Below are 19,410 nucleotides of genomic sequence, written 5' to 3' on the forward strand. Positions count from 1 at the left end.
TTGTTTCAAAAGTGTTTGGAGCATTATCTAGGAGTATACACTCCTGTTATAGACTCCTGTCGGTTTAGAGTTTCGGTTTGTCTTATTATGAAGTTTAATTTAATGTTCCTTGAAATATCTGTATTTAGTTGTGCGTAGTGTGCGTAATGCGAGTTGAATTATTTGATAAGGTATCCTAATTTCGTTCATTATATGTTGCGTGAGTTATGTTGTTCTTTATTATTAGGTTTTTAATGTATAGACAGTGCATTGTGTGTGAAGAGCGTCCGATTTGAGCTTAGATATTATTTTGGACTGAATATTTTGATTTCAAGGTCCTTGTATTTTCATGGATATTAATTTACTTTACAGGCAATATTTTCTTCAGAAGGGATTATGATGTATATCAGTCTATATGTGTTTGTCTTGCATTTCTTTATTATTATGACTGGACAGTTTGCGTTGATTTTTTTCTTATGAGGAACAGGCATATTCCGGATTATTTTGGCTAGGTCGTTATCCTGCGTCGAATATGGTACATGACTGCACCGCTTCTTCTTCGTTCTGACGTCAACGCGTTCGCATATTGCATAATGGATGTAGTTCCCAACTTGATCAAGCCTGTGTATATTATTCAGTTATGGTAAGGACTGGGTAGCCAGAGATGATGTGGTAAATTGTCTCAGTGTCCTGATTGTACATTCCACATGTGGTTTTATGATCAATTTCCTTCGTTTCATTTTTATAGTTGTTTTGAATCCTTCCTTCCGTTTCTACTTTTAGACAGGAATTTTGGGTCCATTATTGACTTTTCACTTGACTTTTTTTATTTCTCTGTCGAGCTTTGTGGGTTAATTGCTGCACAGTGGTTTTCTACTCGATGTTTTTCTTTAGTATGTTTTGTTATTTTGTTTTCATATTGTTTCTTTTTTTTTGTCTATGTAACCATTTCTATTGAGTTATCTAAATTTATTGTCGCAGTGTATTTTGTCTAATGTCGATTCGTTGTGAATTGAGAAGAGTTTTTTCTATGTTTCTTTATTACACTTATAAGTCTTCCTTCATTGTTTTCTAATTAGTTGTCCAGTCCAACTGTTATTATTTTATACAAGTTTTCTATTTGTATCAGGCTTCCTTGTGTTTCCGCGTGGGGTAAGTATATTCTGTCTATATTTGCTCTGAGATAGTGACATCTTTATGCTGTCAGCACTTTTCTATCAAAACATTTCAACTCATTTAACTCATTCCAGTTTATCATATTGAAGTAGTAGTTTATAATTTGTATGGATAACATATTTATAACTATTATTTTATTGCTTGCATTTAGCTCGGTTGTTAATATTAGTCTCGCTTTTCTATAGTATCCTTTCATGATTTACTATTCAATTTCCATGTGTTACATAGCCGCATGACTGAAACAAGTAAAAGAATAAAAGAATATATATATTTATACGTGTGTGTGTGTGTGTGTGGATATTCACATAAGTTTTGATTCTTGTACGCTTAAAATTTCATTAAGTGCAGATGCCATGAATTCATGGGTACTAGTGATTTATTTCGGCCGGTAGATGGAGAGCATGCATGCTCTTCGTGCATACCAGTTACTGGGGGCTTCTCACTGCATTTTTGATATCATCACTAGCGATGACATTTGAGGTGCTAGACTTTTTCCTCCTCCTGTCTAATACTCCTCCTGTGTATTTGTCATTGTGTCGCTCTTTCTGCTGCGTTTGCTTCAAGACTTTTTGAATGTCTGATATTGCTAGCATGTATTTTATTGTTATGGATTGTTTCTTGTATGACATGAAGCTTGCTTCCCAACTACATGGTTCCGAGTTCAATCCCTTTGCGCGGCACTTTGTAGCAGTGTCTTCTATTATAGCCTCGAGCGAACCAAAGCCTTGTGAATGGATTTGGAAGACGGAAACAGAAAGAAGCTAATCGTTTATACGTATACATATGTGCGTGTGTGTGTGTGTGTGTGTGTGCGTGCGTGCACATGTGTGTGCGTGAGTGTATATCTACGTATGTCTATATATCTGCGTTCGAAGGCGGTGAGCTGGCAGAATCGTTAGCACGCCGGGCGAAATGCTTACCGGTATTTCGTCTGCCGTTACGTTCTGAGTTCAAATTCCGCCGAGGTCGACTTTGCCTTTCATGTTTTCAGGGTCGATAAATTAAGTACCAGTTACACACTGGGGTCGATATAATCGACTTTAATCCGTTTGTCTGTCCTTGTTTGTCCTCTCGGTGTTTAGCCCCTTGTGGGTAGTAAAGAAATAGGTATTTCGTCCGCCGTTACGTTCTGAGTTTAAATTCCGCAGAGGTCGACTTTGCCATTCCTACTAGAAAAGCAGCAAGCTGGCAGAAACTCTAACACGCCGGGTGAATTGCTTAGCAGTATTTCTTCTGCCGCTACGTTCTGAATTCAATTTCCACCGAGGTCGACTTTGCCTTTCATCCTTTTGTGGTCGATAAATTAAGTACCAGTTACGCACTGGGGTCAATGTAATCGACTTCATCCCTCTGTCTGTCCTTGTTTGTCCCCTCTGTGCTTAGCCCCTTGTGGTTAATAAAGAAAGAAAAAACGTCAGCATGCCGTGCGAAAAGCTTAGCGGTATTTCGTCTGTCTTTATGTTCTAAGTTCAAATTCCGCCGAGGTCGACTTTGCCTTTCATCCTTCCGGTTTCGAGAAATTAAGTATCAGTCGAGTACTGGGGTTAATCTAATCGACTTCCCCCCCTCCCGAAAAAAATTTCGGGCCTTGTGCCTAAAGTAGAAAAGTATATAACAGTGTTCTTACTCCTATCACTGCTTGACAACCGCTGCTGTTGTGCTTCTGTCCTCATAGATTAGCAGTTCGGCAGAAGAGACCGATAGAATAACTACCATGCTTATAAAAAGTAAGTACTGATGTCGATACATTCGGCTAAAACTTCTTTAAAGCGGTACCCCAGCATGGCCCTAGTCTAATGATTGAAACAAGTAAAAAGATATAAAAAAATGATAAAAGGTTCATCTCAAATTCTTTATTTTCTTGGAAGAAACATTTATGTTTCCCCAATGTTTGATACTGCAAAACTTTTGCTGCTATACTCTATTTGAGTTCATCTTTTGCTTCAAGGTATCCTCTGTTCTAGTTCATATTATATTTTGTTATTATTTTCTTCCTCTTTTTCATCATCGATCCTTTTCTAATTCACAGAATAAGAAAGCCATTCTTTTGATTTGCAATTCTTCAAACTACATTATCTTTCCATATGGGGTTTTGAGTTTGGCTGGGATTTGTTCCCTGTTAGGGTCAATCACAGCTTCTCTGGAAGTTAGAACAGATGCAATGTAGATCAAGTCAGCCAGTCTGCCCATATCCAGGTCGGCTAATGTCATGAGCATAAATTCTTGCAGGACTCTGTTACGTTTGTCATTTCTTTCGTACAAATGTTTATTCCTTTGTAATTTGAAAAGATGGTTATACTAATTCTTATCCATATATTTTGTTATGCTGCCTTGTAATTTTTACTGTTCCTTTAGGACATCTTTACTATAAATTCTAGTGGATTATTATCATTATCATCATTGATAGCTGGAGGTGTGTTTTTGTAACGCTGTGAGTTTATACTTAATTCACTTGTTTTAAAAAGTTCTATACTTTGTTTTGTAGGTTAATTAAGCTGCCCTTTGGGAGTGGGGGCTGACGTTTGTTAACGTGATACAAACCTTTTTATTTACATTGTTTACATTTGACGAATATTTGTCTTCATCTTGTTTGTTGTTAACACAACGTTTCGGCTGATATACTCTCCAGCCTTTATCAGATGTCTTGGGGAAATTTCAAAACTGGGTCCTCATTCCTAAGGTATTTTTCGATGTTGTTATTATTATTATTATTATTATTATTATTATTCATATCACTGCTTGGAATCGAACTCAGAATCTTGGGGATAGTAGCCCGCACTCTTAATCACCACGTCCGCGGCATATGGCGTAGTGGTTAAGAGCGCGGTCTACTAACCCCAAGATTCCCATTTCGATTCCAGGCAGTGATCTGAATAATAATAATAATAATAATAACAATAATAATAATATTAATATTAATAATAATAATAATGATAATAATATTAATAACAACAACAACAACAACAACAACAACAAACAACAACATCGAAAAATACCTTAGGAATGAGAACCCAGGTTCGAAGTTTCCCAAGACACCTGATGAGCCGAAGTTGAGGACAAATATCCTTCAAATGTAAATAATGTAAATAATGTACATAATTCCTCATCTCTTAAATATAGAACTTTACAAACACTTTTGTCTACAATTTTTTTCGAAAATTTGCTTCGAAGAAAGCAAACATTTAAGATGGCAACGAAATGTGACAGTGAGGAAGGAAGGTGGTACGGCAATTTGCATGAGGACTCCCCCGTCACCCCCACCATGATTGGCAGCAGACAACAGAAAGAAAAGAAGGAAAAAGAAGTGAAGAGTCAAGAAAAGAAGAAAGAAGTGGAAGAGCAGAAAGAAAGCGAGAGGAAGGAAGAAGTAAAATCTCTCTCGCCATATGGAAATCGTAGTAGCACGCAAAGTAATATTGAAAGCACCAAAAATGGAGTTAGCAGTGGAAGAGAAACTTTTGAAAATATCACGGCAGCTAAGGGATTAATTAACGTCTCATTGGAGAACAGAATAGAAAAACTATAGAAGGCAGCATAATATATGAAAATGAATGGAAGGAGGGAGAATTGACGTCTGAAAGTGACGTATTCGAAGCTACAGCAAAACGTACAGTTGTCTATAGGTGCGTGAACACAAAGACAAGGTAACTCGAAAATGCTAAACGCGACCACGTAGAAAAAGACTTGAAAGACAAACGGCAGGATATCCACCACATTGATAGAATGAGGCAGTACAGCGGAGTAGAGGTCCTTTTTAAGGCAGAGGAGCAGGTGATACAGAACTCGATGACCACGCGCCGCACCGAGGAAACCACCCACTTTCCAACGCACATGGGAATTAAGATACCTGGAGTCCCACTAGGCTTGGATTTATGATGGATTCTCGCCTGTATTCGTACGGACAATGAGGATAATCTCCTGGATGTTAAAAGATCGAGGAGGGAGAATTGGCTGGGGACTATCTTCGAGGTTCTTCATGAGAAGCCAGAGCAGTTAGAGAGTAATGAAAAGAAAAATGTCACTGCAACAACAGCCATCCACACGGCAGCAAGGAGGGCCAATGAAAAGCTGATGACGCACATAGAAAAAAAAACGAGAACATTGAAATAGAGGTGGTGAACTGCAGCCCCAAAACTTTTAGAGAACAGGAGAGCCTAATGATGGTGCGAATGACATTAGAGACTTCTAACAGCATCAAACAGCTACCCGCATGATATTGAAGATCCCAGTGTAACGGCCAGCAGATGGTTTTTAAGGGGCTTCCTAGTGGCTATCCTCAAGGTGGCTGCTTTCGGTCCCGTTTTAGGAGGCTGGTTTGTTGCAATATACAGCGATATCTATTTGGTGGTCAAAGGAAATGGACACCTCTCGGAATCGTTTAGCATCGCACATGCGGTCCGTCAAGTATGCCCACTCTCACTCCTTCTCTACGTACTGGTACTTGAGCCACTACTGCGGAAGATGGAGCTTTCGAGGAGCAATCCGCGTGAACTGGGATACGGAAGTTTCGTGTCGGCATATGTGAACGATCCCACAGTGGTAGTGTCGGACTTCATTGGCTCGAGTGACTGAGGTACAACGTGGTAACAAAACCACAAATCGGTGTTTGGGGGACCAAAATGGGCGCATGTTACTCGTGTCCGAACAGATGTGTGCGGCACTTCAGCAGCAATTCGCCCAACTATTCAGGACGAATGACAGCCCAGAACACAGGATGGATCACGTGCCCATATCAACAGCAACCACAACTATCGCGAAGGGGGTGGGGCGGACCGTTGCGATATTCCGATAACAGCGCCGATATGAGTTGCATGGCTGTGAGTTGGGGTAGTGGTTAAATCACCTGCTTTCAATGATCTGCCCTTACGAGCTTTACTTTTATAGCTCAGAATTGTTCGGTGGTCTTTTAGCTGATATCTACCGCAACTGGCAGCAGAGAGTGGGAGAATTCCTAGTTCTGTGAGTTGAGGTACGGTGGCACTGCTAAGAAAGAACGCAAACAAGACGGTATTGGGTGCCGATCTTCAGGCCCACTGACTTTTAAGGGTTAATTTTTGCTCCTATCACTACCTCGTACTTTTTAGACTACTGCTGATCAGCACCCAATACCGTCGTGGGAAGCTGGACAGAGGGACCGGTTAAATTGTTTGGGATCTGGTTTTGGCCGGATCTCCAGATGGAGATGAATTAGGACACAGGAACGAGCAGGGTAGCCAATCTCACTCAGAAATGGACTAAGGGAAAGCTGTCTCCAAAAGGTCGAGCACGGGTGCCGAATGCTTACCTCACCTTCGTTATGTATTACCGCCTGCTGGACGTGCCTTGTCCCAGTTTACGTCTGACCAAAGCAGATCACATACTCTTACATTTTTGTTGAATGAACGCGTTCCACTTCTCAGGCACTCCACTTGCTGTCTACACCCGCACAATGGAGAACTGAGTTTGTGGAGGGCAAGTGCAACGATGTTTTCGGGGGCACGCTGGGCGTCGACGAAATCACCTGGCTGGTATGGACTGTGGTTTTGTTGCACCTCCATGTGCAGCCCAAATAAGTCTCATACTTTTGGGGTATTTTATATTGTACCCTTTTATTTTGTACCCTTTTTATTACTTCTTACACGACTTTTGTGACACCCACATTATATTCCCCTGTGTTTGTCACCATTTATTATTAAGGTAACATGCTGTCAGAACTTTTCCCGCGTCGGACAAAATTGGTAGTGACAGTTCTTTCGGTTTTTTACCTTGTATGTTCGATTTCCGCCAAAGTCGACATTAACATTCATCCTTTTTTGGATCGATGAAATAAGGTAACAGTTGAGCACTGGCTCGAGGTAATCGACCAGCCCCATGCCCCCAGACTTCAGGTTTTGTTCTTACAGTATAAAAGATTATTATTATTAATATCTTAAATAAGCATTTTTTATTATCAAGTAATATCTTTGTACGGGCATATGTAAGGAAATCAACACAGAACATCGCAATATTTGCAACAGACATACATAAATTGAAAGTGATATATAAGATACATATATAACTGTCAAGAATGATTTGGGAGAAGTGGTATGAACCTTCCTTGTGAAGCGTATTGATTTTAATATATCAATTCCATTCATCAATTTACGCTCATTCTCACAACCAATTTCTTTATTCTTATTTCTTTTCAACATGCTCAAACTGCCTTCGTTGCCTTATGAAGCTGCATCCTATATTTCTTTGTCACTACCAGCTCAAACAGAACTTTTACTGAACTGATGTAGTTACAAAAGAGGTGTTTTTATGTTCTTTACCTCACTAAAGGTAAAGCAAAAGTTTTCTTCGGGGAAAAAAGCGTTTATGATTTATAATAGTGTCACGGAAGACTTTTGTCGAGATTGCCTTTTGTTTAAAAAAAGAAAAAATGAAAACAATTAAATAAGAACTAAACACATCAATATTTTTAATCCATTAAAGTCACTCATTCAGTGAAAAACGAAACGACAATAGTGTTAATGAATTTTAGTCAAATAAACTTTGATGAAGACAAATCCAAATTCTAAATGCTTTCTATGGAATATAATGTGATAACTCCGGACATGTTACAGTTTTATGAGACTTCCTCAACATGGTATTGATTATTCCGATTCTGACTAGGAATGTGAGTGGCAAAAATATATAGATCTTTTGTGGCAAAAAAGGTGTCAGCGGTTGTCAGTTGGTGATTCTGCTTCACATATACTTAGCAGCTCGATACTATAGCTCGATACATGTGTTTGGTCAGATGCATGCCCATATTGTCTGAGGCATCCACTCTTTTGATCAGGTACTTGGGGCTGCACTTATTTTAAAGCTAATCAGTAAGAAATATATCATGTGGAACCAAGTAGAGAAGAGTTTGGATCTTATGTCTAGAATTAAGACAGGATTTCAGATGATACGCATTTTCTCTTTGAGAAAGCGACTGCTGATGTTACTGCTCTTTGATTGTCAGTGTTATGCTTATTCACACGTGATTATCAAATATATTTCGATAGGCGCAGGAGTGGCTGTGTGATAAGTAGCCTGCTAACCAACCACATGGCTCCGGGTTCAGTCCCACTGCGTGGCATCTTGGGCAAGTGTCTTCTGCTATAGCCCGGGCCGACCAATGCCTTGTGAGTGGATTTGGTAGACGGAAACTGAAAGAAGCCTGTCGTATATATTTTTTTTTGTACTTGTTTCAGTCATTTGACTGCGGCCATGCTGGAGCACCGCCTTTAAAAAAGTCAATATATATGTATATATTTATGTGTGTGTATGTGTTTGTGTGTCTGTGTTTGTCCCCCTAGCATTGCATGACAACCGATGCTGGTGTGTTTACGTCCCCGTCACTTAACGGTTCGGCAAAAGAGACCGATAGAATAAGTACTGGGCTTACAAAGAATAAGTCCCGGGGTCGATTTGCTCGACTAAGGGCGGTGCTCCAGCATGGCCGCAGTCAAATGACTGAAACAAGTAAAAGAGTAAAAGAGTAATAGTGGTGTGTTACCTTAGGTCACAGCAAGTCTGGAAATTTTAGTGTGAGTTTATGAACACACGATTAAAACAGACTGCATTGAGTACTGCATATTTGTAGAAAAGCTACAAGAAACACACACAGGATCACACTTAATCATGCGTATATGCGTTATTCTCTAAAAATGTTTTTTTCTCACAAACAAAAGACCTTACCTCCCAACGTCCAACATTCAAATTTATGAAATACAGTTTAGAAAAAAATAATTAACGATTCAACAAATAATAGTGAATTTACAAATGAATTCGTAAATATTCGTAGCGTTATTAAATTTCGTAGTCTGACTTTCGGTATTTTTGTTTCTGTTGTATAATTTAAACAAAACCTTTATTGTTTGAGCTATAATGCCATTTTTCAAAATCATCTTTTATCTATTGTTTAAGATTTAACATCGTATTGTTACATTATCTTAATATTTATTTACAGTCGTTAGTATAACATTCATGTTTTTAACAATTTAAATGGTGTTATGAAATTAATTGCGCTTTAGAACTAACATTGTCATAGTAGAATTTGATAAAAAGTATATATTAAATTTATTTCAATATCATAATACAACACATGCAAACACAGATACAGAGTCGCAGGTGCAAGAAGGGGAGTAAGATTAAAAGGTTTGTAGCGCTTCGTAACTTGTTGATTCCATGTTCATAGCCTTGTGCTCAGTATCTTGGGCAAAGTTTATTCTACATCAGCTTCTTTTGATTGAAATTTGGCAGAAACTGAGCAGAAGACCGCCAGACACCCAGGCATATACAGACAAGCGTGTGAAAGGGAAACCGAGAGAGAGATGTAGAGAGAGGGAGAGGGGGGAGAGAGAGAGAGACCACTTAGATGTGTATGTATGTGCATATGTATGTGAGTGTGTGCCTCTGTGCTGTCTCGCTCTACTTGACAACATGCCTTGCTTAAACCAGTAAAATAACGGTTCTGCTTAAATAGCACAATAAAATAGTAAAGGATTTTAACATAAGTACTGGATTCGATCTAATAAGACGGAATACTTTAAGGCAGTATTTAGTGTATTCCATCAACATCATTTTCCTGAACCGCTAAGTTACTATATTGTAAATAAATCGATACAAGTCGTGAAATGTTGTGAGACACATAATAAGGTGCGCACACGCGCATACTTTCACGTGTCGTGAGTTTTGTAACAGCTGCTGCCATCTTCTACCTGGATCCCTTACCAGAAATCGTAGGGACATGGTTGTGAAGCGATCTCGATCATCTAACACCTCCCCATTTATTCTTACATACTCGAATTCGCACTTAATTCATAATTTGGCTTCCTGTGTGTGTATGTGTGTGTGTGTGTGTATGTGTGTGTGTGTGTGTGTGTGTGTGAGTGTATGTTTGTGCGTGCCTGTCTGTGTGTGTCTGTGCTACGTCTGGTGTGCTTGTGTTTCACGACACGTATGCCAGAAATCTTAAGTTCTTTCTGGTATTGCTTATGTCCTTCTTGGTTTTAATCCCCAACTGTTCCTATTTCATTTTTATTTTACATACGAGGGAAATTTTAAAATGTGACGGGTGTATCAAAGAGGTACAAAAAAGCTGCTGCTGAATTGTGAACCTTTATAAGAGACTGCAACCTGTATAGTTATTCGTTATCCAGATGAGGTGATAATGCTGTCAAGTCTAACGATTGTTACAAGACTACACTAGAAGAAGAGTGGAAACCGACATCATGTGTATGCTTCTGTTGTTTCTTTAGAGACATCAGTTTGTTTCTAGACTCCGTTGATACAACGCTAATAGGAGGGAGGGAGAAAGAAGGAGAAGAAAATGAAGCTGAAAAAGAGGTGAGTATATATATATATATATATATATATATATATATATATATATATATATATATTTATATATATATTTATATATATAGGACAAGAGAGAGAGAGACCAAGCAGGAAGTGAATCCCTATGAATTATAAATAAATTTAGAAGTTCAAAATGGAAAAGATACGTGTTATTTTTAATCTGTCTGTCTGTGTCTTTTTCCCTTGCAATGAAGTTTACAACTGTTTTTTCCTTTAAGGAGCTGTTTTAGCCTGCGGCTTGTAAGTTTACTCCACCTATATATGCCTAAGGCTAAAAACGGCACCAACAAATGTAACAATAACGGCTTAAACTCGAAGAGGAAAAGAACAAAAATGTTCCTAAGACCGAAAATGAATCATTGATTTCTTAAAATTTTGTTTAGCAGCCATTCGATCACCAACACACACACACTCACTCGCGCGAACATTAACATACACAGATGCACACACAAACACACACACACTCTCTTATGCACGCACACACACAATATTATTTATTTATTCATTTCATTAAAGGACTAAAAGTTTGCTAAATCGCGGTCAAAATGTTTGCAGTATATTCTGTTATTCTTTAATTTTTTTCACTTATGAAAAAAAAAAAAAAAAAGGGGGGCCTTACTGGGATATCACATTGAATGATTCAGTCGAGCGAATCGACGCCAGAATTTATTTTCATTAAATCTAGGACATGATTTATCAATGTCTTTGCAGAATCTCTATTTTAAGAGGATATCAACAAACCAATGACATTTGTCAAGTGGTGTGGAAACAATCATACACACAAGCATACATATACATAACGCTCTCTCTCTCTCTCTCTCTCTCTCATATATATATATATAAATATATATATATAGTAGTTGTATGCTGTCGACATAATGTGACAGTCCCATGAAGGGAATAATACTACTGCTGGCTTAGTGGGTGGAGGTGCTTATCTCCTCCTAGTAAACATATGGACACAGGAAATGTGTCAAGGCTGACAGGAAGCGGTGCTGCTTCCTAGGGCTATATAGCAGTAGTATTATTCCCTTCATGACACTGTCACATTAAGTTGACAGCATACAACTACTTTATCGTATCACTACTGCATAAATCTCTCTGAGAGATTTAGAAATGTATTATATATATATATATATATATATATATATATATATATATATATATACAATGAGCCTCCACACTGTTTCCGTGGAAGAAATTAACTCACAAGCTACAGATCTGTCCGCAATTATAATAGAAAGCACTTGTGCAGTGTGGTGCGCTCGCAAATTCAGGCGGTTTCAAAGAGTACGTCTTAACCTTGGAATTATGTATGTATTGGGAGAACGAAGAGATGAGAGAGAGAGAGAGATATAGTGTGGGGGGGGGGGCATATATTGATAGAGGGAGAGAGAAAAAGAGAAAGGTAGAGAAAGGGAGGAATAGAAAGGTAGAGAGAGAGAGAGAAAGAATGAAAGAAAGAAAGAAAGAAAGAAAGAAAGAAAGAAAGAAAGAAAGAAAGAAAGAAAGAAAGAAAGAAAGAGAAAGAAATGCGAAGAGAAGAAACATTTTCTGTTTATACCCAGAAACCTTTAAACTAGTAAACATCACTAAAGGCACCCAAAGTATAATGGATAAAGACCCACTTGGGCCATAAGTGACCACAGGATCGCGCCTAGAATGTTGCCCTTTTGAGTCACAAATCCGAACACGGTTGTTCATGGAAGACCAGTAGTCGCCCGTGCATTCCAGACTCACCTGTACACATCACCGATGTTATCCAAGGGAAAGCCAAAGATCGAAACAGGTAGGCACCAGTGACTTCGCAACTTGTTTCTACTGCTACGTGAAGTGGAGCAACGTGAAATAAAGTGTCCTGCTCAAGAACACAGCATAGGGCTCGGTCTAGGAATCGAACTCACTACCTCATGCTTGTGATCTCGATGTTCTCACCACTGAGCCATATATTTAGTGCCAACGTATAAGGCAGTGTTAAATCGGGAAACCGATTAAATTCACACTCATGTAGGTTATGATGAAAATTTGAATTCAGTACAAAAGACTCGGGTAATATACGCAAAGCAGACTATCCGATGTTCTTACATTTTCCTCAATTCAACATTCTAGATTGGTTCATTTTCGTGAGCCCGAAACCATGAAAGACAAAGTTGACTTCGGCAGTATTTGAACTTGGAGCAGGAGGAAATGCAGCTTGATATTCTTTTCAATGCTCTAACAACTCTATAAATTTCTGCCTACGCCTGGTAAGGTGAGAAAATAACCATCTTTTTATAGGTACTAGTTGCATTGTAATAATCTAACGGCAATTCTTCTCTTCCTATGTCTCTTTCTTCTCTCTCTCTCTCTCTCTCTCTCTCTCCACACACAAACGCATGCACACAAACACATAAACATATATGCATGTATCTCTAAGGTGGCAGGTGGGTGCAAAGAAACAGACGCACTAAATTCAGTTTTAGATACTAGTAAAACAACGAGTTACACGTGGTCGCTTGAGCTTCTAACAAATATAGTAGCAACAAAATTCCTATTAGTTTCACACTACCGTAGCTAAAAATGAGTAAGGGTAACAGAACAGATCATGTAGATCTAAATATAAAATCATTAACTGAACGAACAAGCATTTATATGGCCGACCTTGGAGTCTTGTTACGTAGCATAGGTCGTTATGCAACTTTCCCTATGATTAAGGATTACTAGAAGCGGCTAATATAAATATTATGAACGGAAAAAGAGGCCATCAGTTAATTATTTGCAGCAACAAAAGCAGCGGTAATAATATAGTGAGGACGATAATGATATAATTATGATTGAAGATTGTTACTCGAAGTGTAAAATTCGCTTTTTCGCTGGGAAACTTTGTAAAGCCATTCATGATATAAACTGAGTAAATAGTTACATTACAATATTGACATCATAATTAAACCAGTTACTACTACTACTACTACTACTACTACTACCACCACCACCACCACCAACACCAACACCACCACTACTACTACTACTACTACTACTACTACTACTACTACTACTACTACTACTACTACTACTACTACTACTACTACTACTACTACTATCGTCTATCGTGACCATACGTTGTAGCGGCTTCGAAGGTATGTTAAACATTATTGGAAAGAATTTGTTTACTCCCAGGAAAAAATTTTCTTAAATCTTGGCTCCTACTTCACGAAGTAAAAAGAACCGCTTGTTTGTTCTCTAAAGAACACGGTTTTTGCCATATTCTTTTTGCCCTCCTCTGTTTCTGTTTTTTTTTGTACTGGCAATATGGCGCCCATAACATCTACTTTAAGATTCACTGAGAAGTAGCAAGAAGAAAGAATCATGCTTCTACTGACTTCATTAGACAACATTTGTACAGGAAAAACAACTAATAACAGAAGTAACAGCTCTAGCTATCCAATGGTAACGATAACGTTTCTTGTTTTCAAAGAGAACATCAGCACAGGCAAAAGCGGCAGGAGCAAAAACAACGGCAACAACAGTAACAGTCATCAGCGAAGAAGCAACTACAACACGGACAAATATAACAAAACCAAGAACATCAACACTATCGATGGTAGCAATTACAACAACGACAACAGTGAAGTAAGTAGCGGAAGAGAGATTACGAGCAAGCGAACTTCTGCTGAGCTGTCGAAGAAACCAGCACCGTACTTCCAGTTCTCCCTAAACGACAAAGAGGCACACCTAGCATAAGTGACTCTACTTCTGAAGGTGAATAGGTGAAGAGAACAGTTTGCTATCGCAGCCGAGAATTTTGCAGCAACTGCCCGGCAGCGGATGTTGTATTGTTGTGTGTCAGCTATAATCAGACGATTACGTGCAGAAAACACACTCAGGATGGAAAGGGCCCCTGATAGGTATTTATGCAAATTTAGAACACACATTCAAGACAAGTGAGTTCCAGAGCGTAGTGGTCCTGTTCAAGACTAAAACTCACCCAGTGAAGCACTCCATAATTCTTATAAGTGTTATGGATCTCATACGCTTCCCAAAATACTTTGGGAGAAGGAATGTCATGTTAAGATAGAAAGATCTGGTAGATCTTAATTATGTTGTTGTAGATGGCAGAGATTGCCGCCTCGACGAAAAACGTATCAGAGTAAGTGGAATTATTCCAAAATTGTATCCACTCGTCCAATGTAGTAGAGCTGCATACTGCCGCTGAAAGCAGAAGACCAAGAAGCATACAGTGTCCCTCTGAAGGCACTCAAGGGCTTTCACCCATCCACAAATAGAGCAGATGTGACCTGGTCAGATACCAGCAATATAACTCTTCAACAGAAACTGTATACATCAGTAATCGCATGCGCAATAGTATCACTGAACTGAACAAGAAAACCTGCAGCAATATCAACGGCAACAGCAGTTGTAACGCATCATAAATTTTAGGCGATTGATATTATTATTATTATTATTATTATTATTATTATTATTATATTATTATTATTATTATTATTATTATTATTATCGCTACTTTTATATGTTTGACTTTTGCTTTGTATTTGTACAAGTTTGCTCCAAGTCTCACCCAGAGACCTCAAGATACAACAAGTTAAAGGTTCAAGCTGGTGTTATGACTAGGCTGTCATGTATTTGGTTTTGCACATAGTATTGTTCAAGAAAATGCTTTAGAAATCATAACAAAATTAAAAGTTTGTTTTAAAATTTGAGATTACATAAACAGTATTTCACGAAGGATACGGGCGGTTTCTATAAACTTTATTTTTCGAAATTCTGCCATATTAGAGTTCCGTGTGATCTAAGCTAGGTAGGAATCAGCCCCTTTTGCTAGCATTCCTAGGGCACCTATGACAACGGGTATTGTTTTAGTCTTGAGGTTCCCCATTTTGCCAATTTCTATATCGAAATCTTTATACTTGGTCAGTGTTTGGTAGGTCTTGACAGATAAATTTATGTCGATTGGGACAGTCATATCAATGAGGAGACATAATTTTTGTCTAATGTCTTTCAATATAATGTATGGGCTATTCGCATCTATCTTTCTGTCAGTTTGAACGGTGAAGTTCCAGAGGAGATAAATGTGATCATTTTCAAGCACTGGAGGTGGTTTCTGTTCTTGTGTTCTCACCAGTTTCTATCACGAGGCATGTCCAAGGTTTTGAAAATTACCCAGTGAATATACAATGCTGCTCTATCATACCTGTTCAGAAACTCTGTCGGCACAAGAAGACTGCATATGGAAACAACATGATCAATGGCTTCATTTTGTGTTGACATTCACGACATGGTGGGCTACTGCCGATCTTTATGTTGGCCTGGTAGCTCCTTGTAGGTAGGCATTGATCTTGGGTTGCTATCGGTATTATATCGGTATTATAAGCTCTCTTTGGGTATTCGTCATTGAGAGGTTTTCTTTGCTATTTATCAGTAAGAATATCTAAGGCAGCAGTTTTAGTACGGGTTTTCATACGCTTAGCATTTTCTGTGCTTGTTTCCAGTTTGTCTAATTCTGGGATTTCTTGTATTTGGAATTCACTTAGATATTCCTTTGCCTGTTTTATTACTGAGAATGATGCTTTCTTTGTTTTCATGCTTTTAGACAAGTTTTAACATCCAATCATCAGAGTTTTTCAGGAAGGTGTTCAGGCCAACTGTGGCAATCTTAATTGTTAATTTCAGCTCTAAAAGTCCACAGCCACCCCGTTTTTTTGTCAGGTAAAGTCGTTCTATTTCTGCCTTAGGGTGGTGCATTCTATGCACTGGAAACTATTTTCGTATTTTTCTGTGAAGATTACATATTTCAGTAATTGACCAGTATTTCACTTGGCGTATCGGTTACATTGACTTTTCTATCATTACTACATTTTCATCAGACCTGGGTTTGTCTATAATTATTTCATCTGTAGTATCTACTTTAGCTGCAAATTCGTAGCTTTTATCGCTTACTGATTGTTTCATTTGGTCAATCTTTAATTCAGCTAGTAATTTCTCTTTCATAATGCTTCTTCTGATGTTTGCAAGTTTGTTACTGTCTTTGTAGGATCTTACTTCAATATGCTTCTGTCTACAGTTAAGTAGATTTGTTCAGTATTAGATTTATTTCTTGGAGAATACATGGTATGATAGCAGGCCTTAAGAACGTCTTTGTTATCTACATTATTTACATTATTTACATTTGACGGATATTTGTCTTCATGTTGTTTGTAGTTAACACAAAATTTCGGCTGGTATACACTCCAGCCTTCATCAGGTGTCTTGGGGAAATTTCGAACCTGGGTTCTCATTCCTAAGGTATTTTTGGATGTTGCTGCTGTTGTTGTAATTATTATTATTATTATTATTATTATTATTATTATTATTATTATTATTATTATTATTATTATTATTATTATTATTATTATTATTATTATTATTTTTATTATTATTATTATAATTATTGTTATAATTATTGTTATTGTTGTTGTTGTTGTTGTTATATTTCAGGAGTACAGCAAGAGCAGCAGCAGCAGCAGTAGTAGTAGTAGTAGTATATTTATCTCAGACTAGGCAGAGTGCCTTTCTTATTGATCATGACTATAACGGGACAGTAAACTATATGTATTTATGTATACAAGTATGTATTTATGCATGTATGTATACACACACACATATATATATAACTTGCATTACATTGGTTAAATATTTGTTTGCGTAAAATGAAATGAAACGAAAACACATTTTTAATGAATATATGATATTATATAACAGAATGAAATAATAGAAATGAATATCAATTATTACAGCTTAAAGCATTGTACAAATTGATGAGAAATATATAAATTGGCGGAGTAAGGTCTTTGTTTAGAAGAATCCTAATTATCTTCTGATAATAGAGCAAAATTCACTGAATAAGAATGTCTACTTAAGCATTTTGAATACGTTTGTCAAGCTGTGCACTCGCTTATAACTTAAATATACTGTGTTATATTTAGTTTATAATTCCTTACAGTCTGATTTCGAACCTCGGCAAGATCAGCATTTTCTGTCGTCCTTACCTCGGTGGATAAAATAAATACCATCCTTTAATTTTGGATCTGGATCACCTGTGCCATTTCTTAAATTTCGAAGCTAGGTTCATTGATTTCATAGGACCTAGTCGAATAACCTGAATCCAGTGCTTATTCTATCGATCTCTTCTGCTAAATCGCAAGTTTGCTCTGACATAAGCAAACCAACACCAGTTTGTCAGACAAAAAGGGACAAAGTCATCCCATCTCACACGTGGATGTGCGTGTGTGTGTATGTAGACACACACACACACATATGTATATATGTATGTGTGTTAGTGACAGGCTATCATGCATTGCCCGCATAGCGAATTCACTCACAAGACATTTATCTGCTCGAGGCTTAAGCAGAAGACATCAAACAAAAGATCCACGCAGTGAAACTGAACGCGAAACAGGTTATAATGCTAGCTTCCTACCAAACAACCAAGCCTGCGCCCATGTCACTGAGTTAAAAGTGAACCATGATCAAGCAGATTATAATGAATCGTATTTATATTTTTAACATTTTATTGTTAATCCCCGGTGTATTTTACCCAAGATTAAGTTGTCCATCGTTTTCATATTTAAAATTTGTATATGATCTGAAATAGTTTTGGATGCTAAGACTAGTAGGTCATATGCATCCGTATGTCAATATTGCTTAAACTTTATGATTCCATAGTGTACTAGATATCAAAAAAAAAGAAAAAAAACACAAGTTTAATTTGCATAGAGTGCTTCTGAAAACGCTTTAAATTAGAAATTTAAAAAAAAAGCTTCGCAAACTGTTTACCTTATGCCATTTATCATTTATAGGTGACATTTGATCGTAATTGACTTTACATAGTTTTTTAAAAGTTGGAAATAAACAGCCTTTCATTTCTTCTCAGTACACTGGATACATTTTTCAACTTTTATTCCTGATCAATAAACAAAATATTAATTCACTGAAATATGACGTTTCACATTGAATGAAAATAAAGATTTTTATTAACTACTGAAAGATATCCGTTAACGATGACATGCCAACACTTTTACAAGAAACAGTTCTTCGTATTTAATTTTTAGTAAACGATCAATAGATTCAATTATTCTTCTTGAGAGAATTTCAAACCAGCATCAGTTGGAAATTACATGAAAATCTTGAAACTAAAAATGTTCCATGTTAAATTATTAAAAAATCTCAATCTCAATTTCTCTTCTAGAATTGTCAAGATCTCAACTGTGAAAGGAGTAATTTCTATTATATGAGAGAATTTCTAAGGAAATATTTCCCCAATAATTATCTTCAGAAAAAAAAAAACCCAGCATAAAACACATATGAGCGATGTGATTGACCGATAACATCGGTTTCTTTGAAACATATTGATAGTTTACTTTCAATATATTTGTAAAAGAGATTTTTCTCGGAATAATATAGCATTATTTAACATCCTAAAGGATATAATTAAATATTTTCGTATTTCCTTTATAGACAACGCATTGCACATTTTGCCAAATTGCTCAATTGTACTGCAAAAATAATTAACAAATATGTATTGGATTATTGAGTAATCTTTATGCAAACCATACACACACACACACACACCACACACACACACACACACACACACACACATATATATATATATATATATATATATATAAAACAGCCGACGAGAATGTATCGTAGGTTTTCGCTCTGATATTCGAAACTCCGAGTACTATAATGGCAATATTTTACTGTTTGCTCTAAATTATAACATATATAAATAATCCTATATTTATCTACTTTCGAAGTCTCATTCTTATGTTGTTACTTATTATTATTATAATTGCCTTTGCACAGTTCTAACGCTGGAGATATACTACAGTGTCAGCTGTTCACTACCAGTGAACTAAGGTA

This window comes from Octopus sinensis, linkage group LG8 (genome assembly GCF_006345805.1).
Source record: "Octopus sinensis linkage group LG8, ASM634580v1, whole genome shotgun sequence".
Classification (NCBI taxonomy): domain Eukaryota; kingdom Metazoa; phylum Mollusca; class Cephalopoda; order Octopoda; family Octopodidae; genus Octopus; species Octopus sinensis.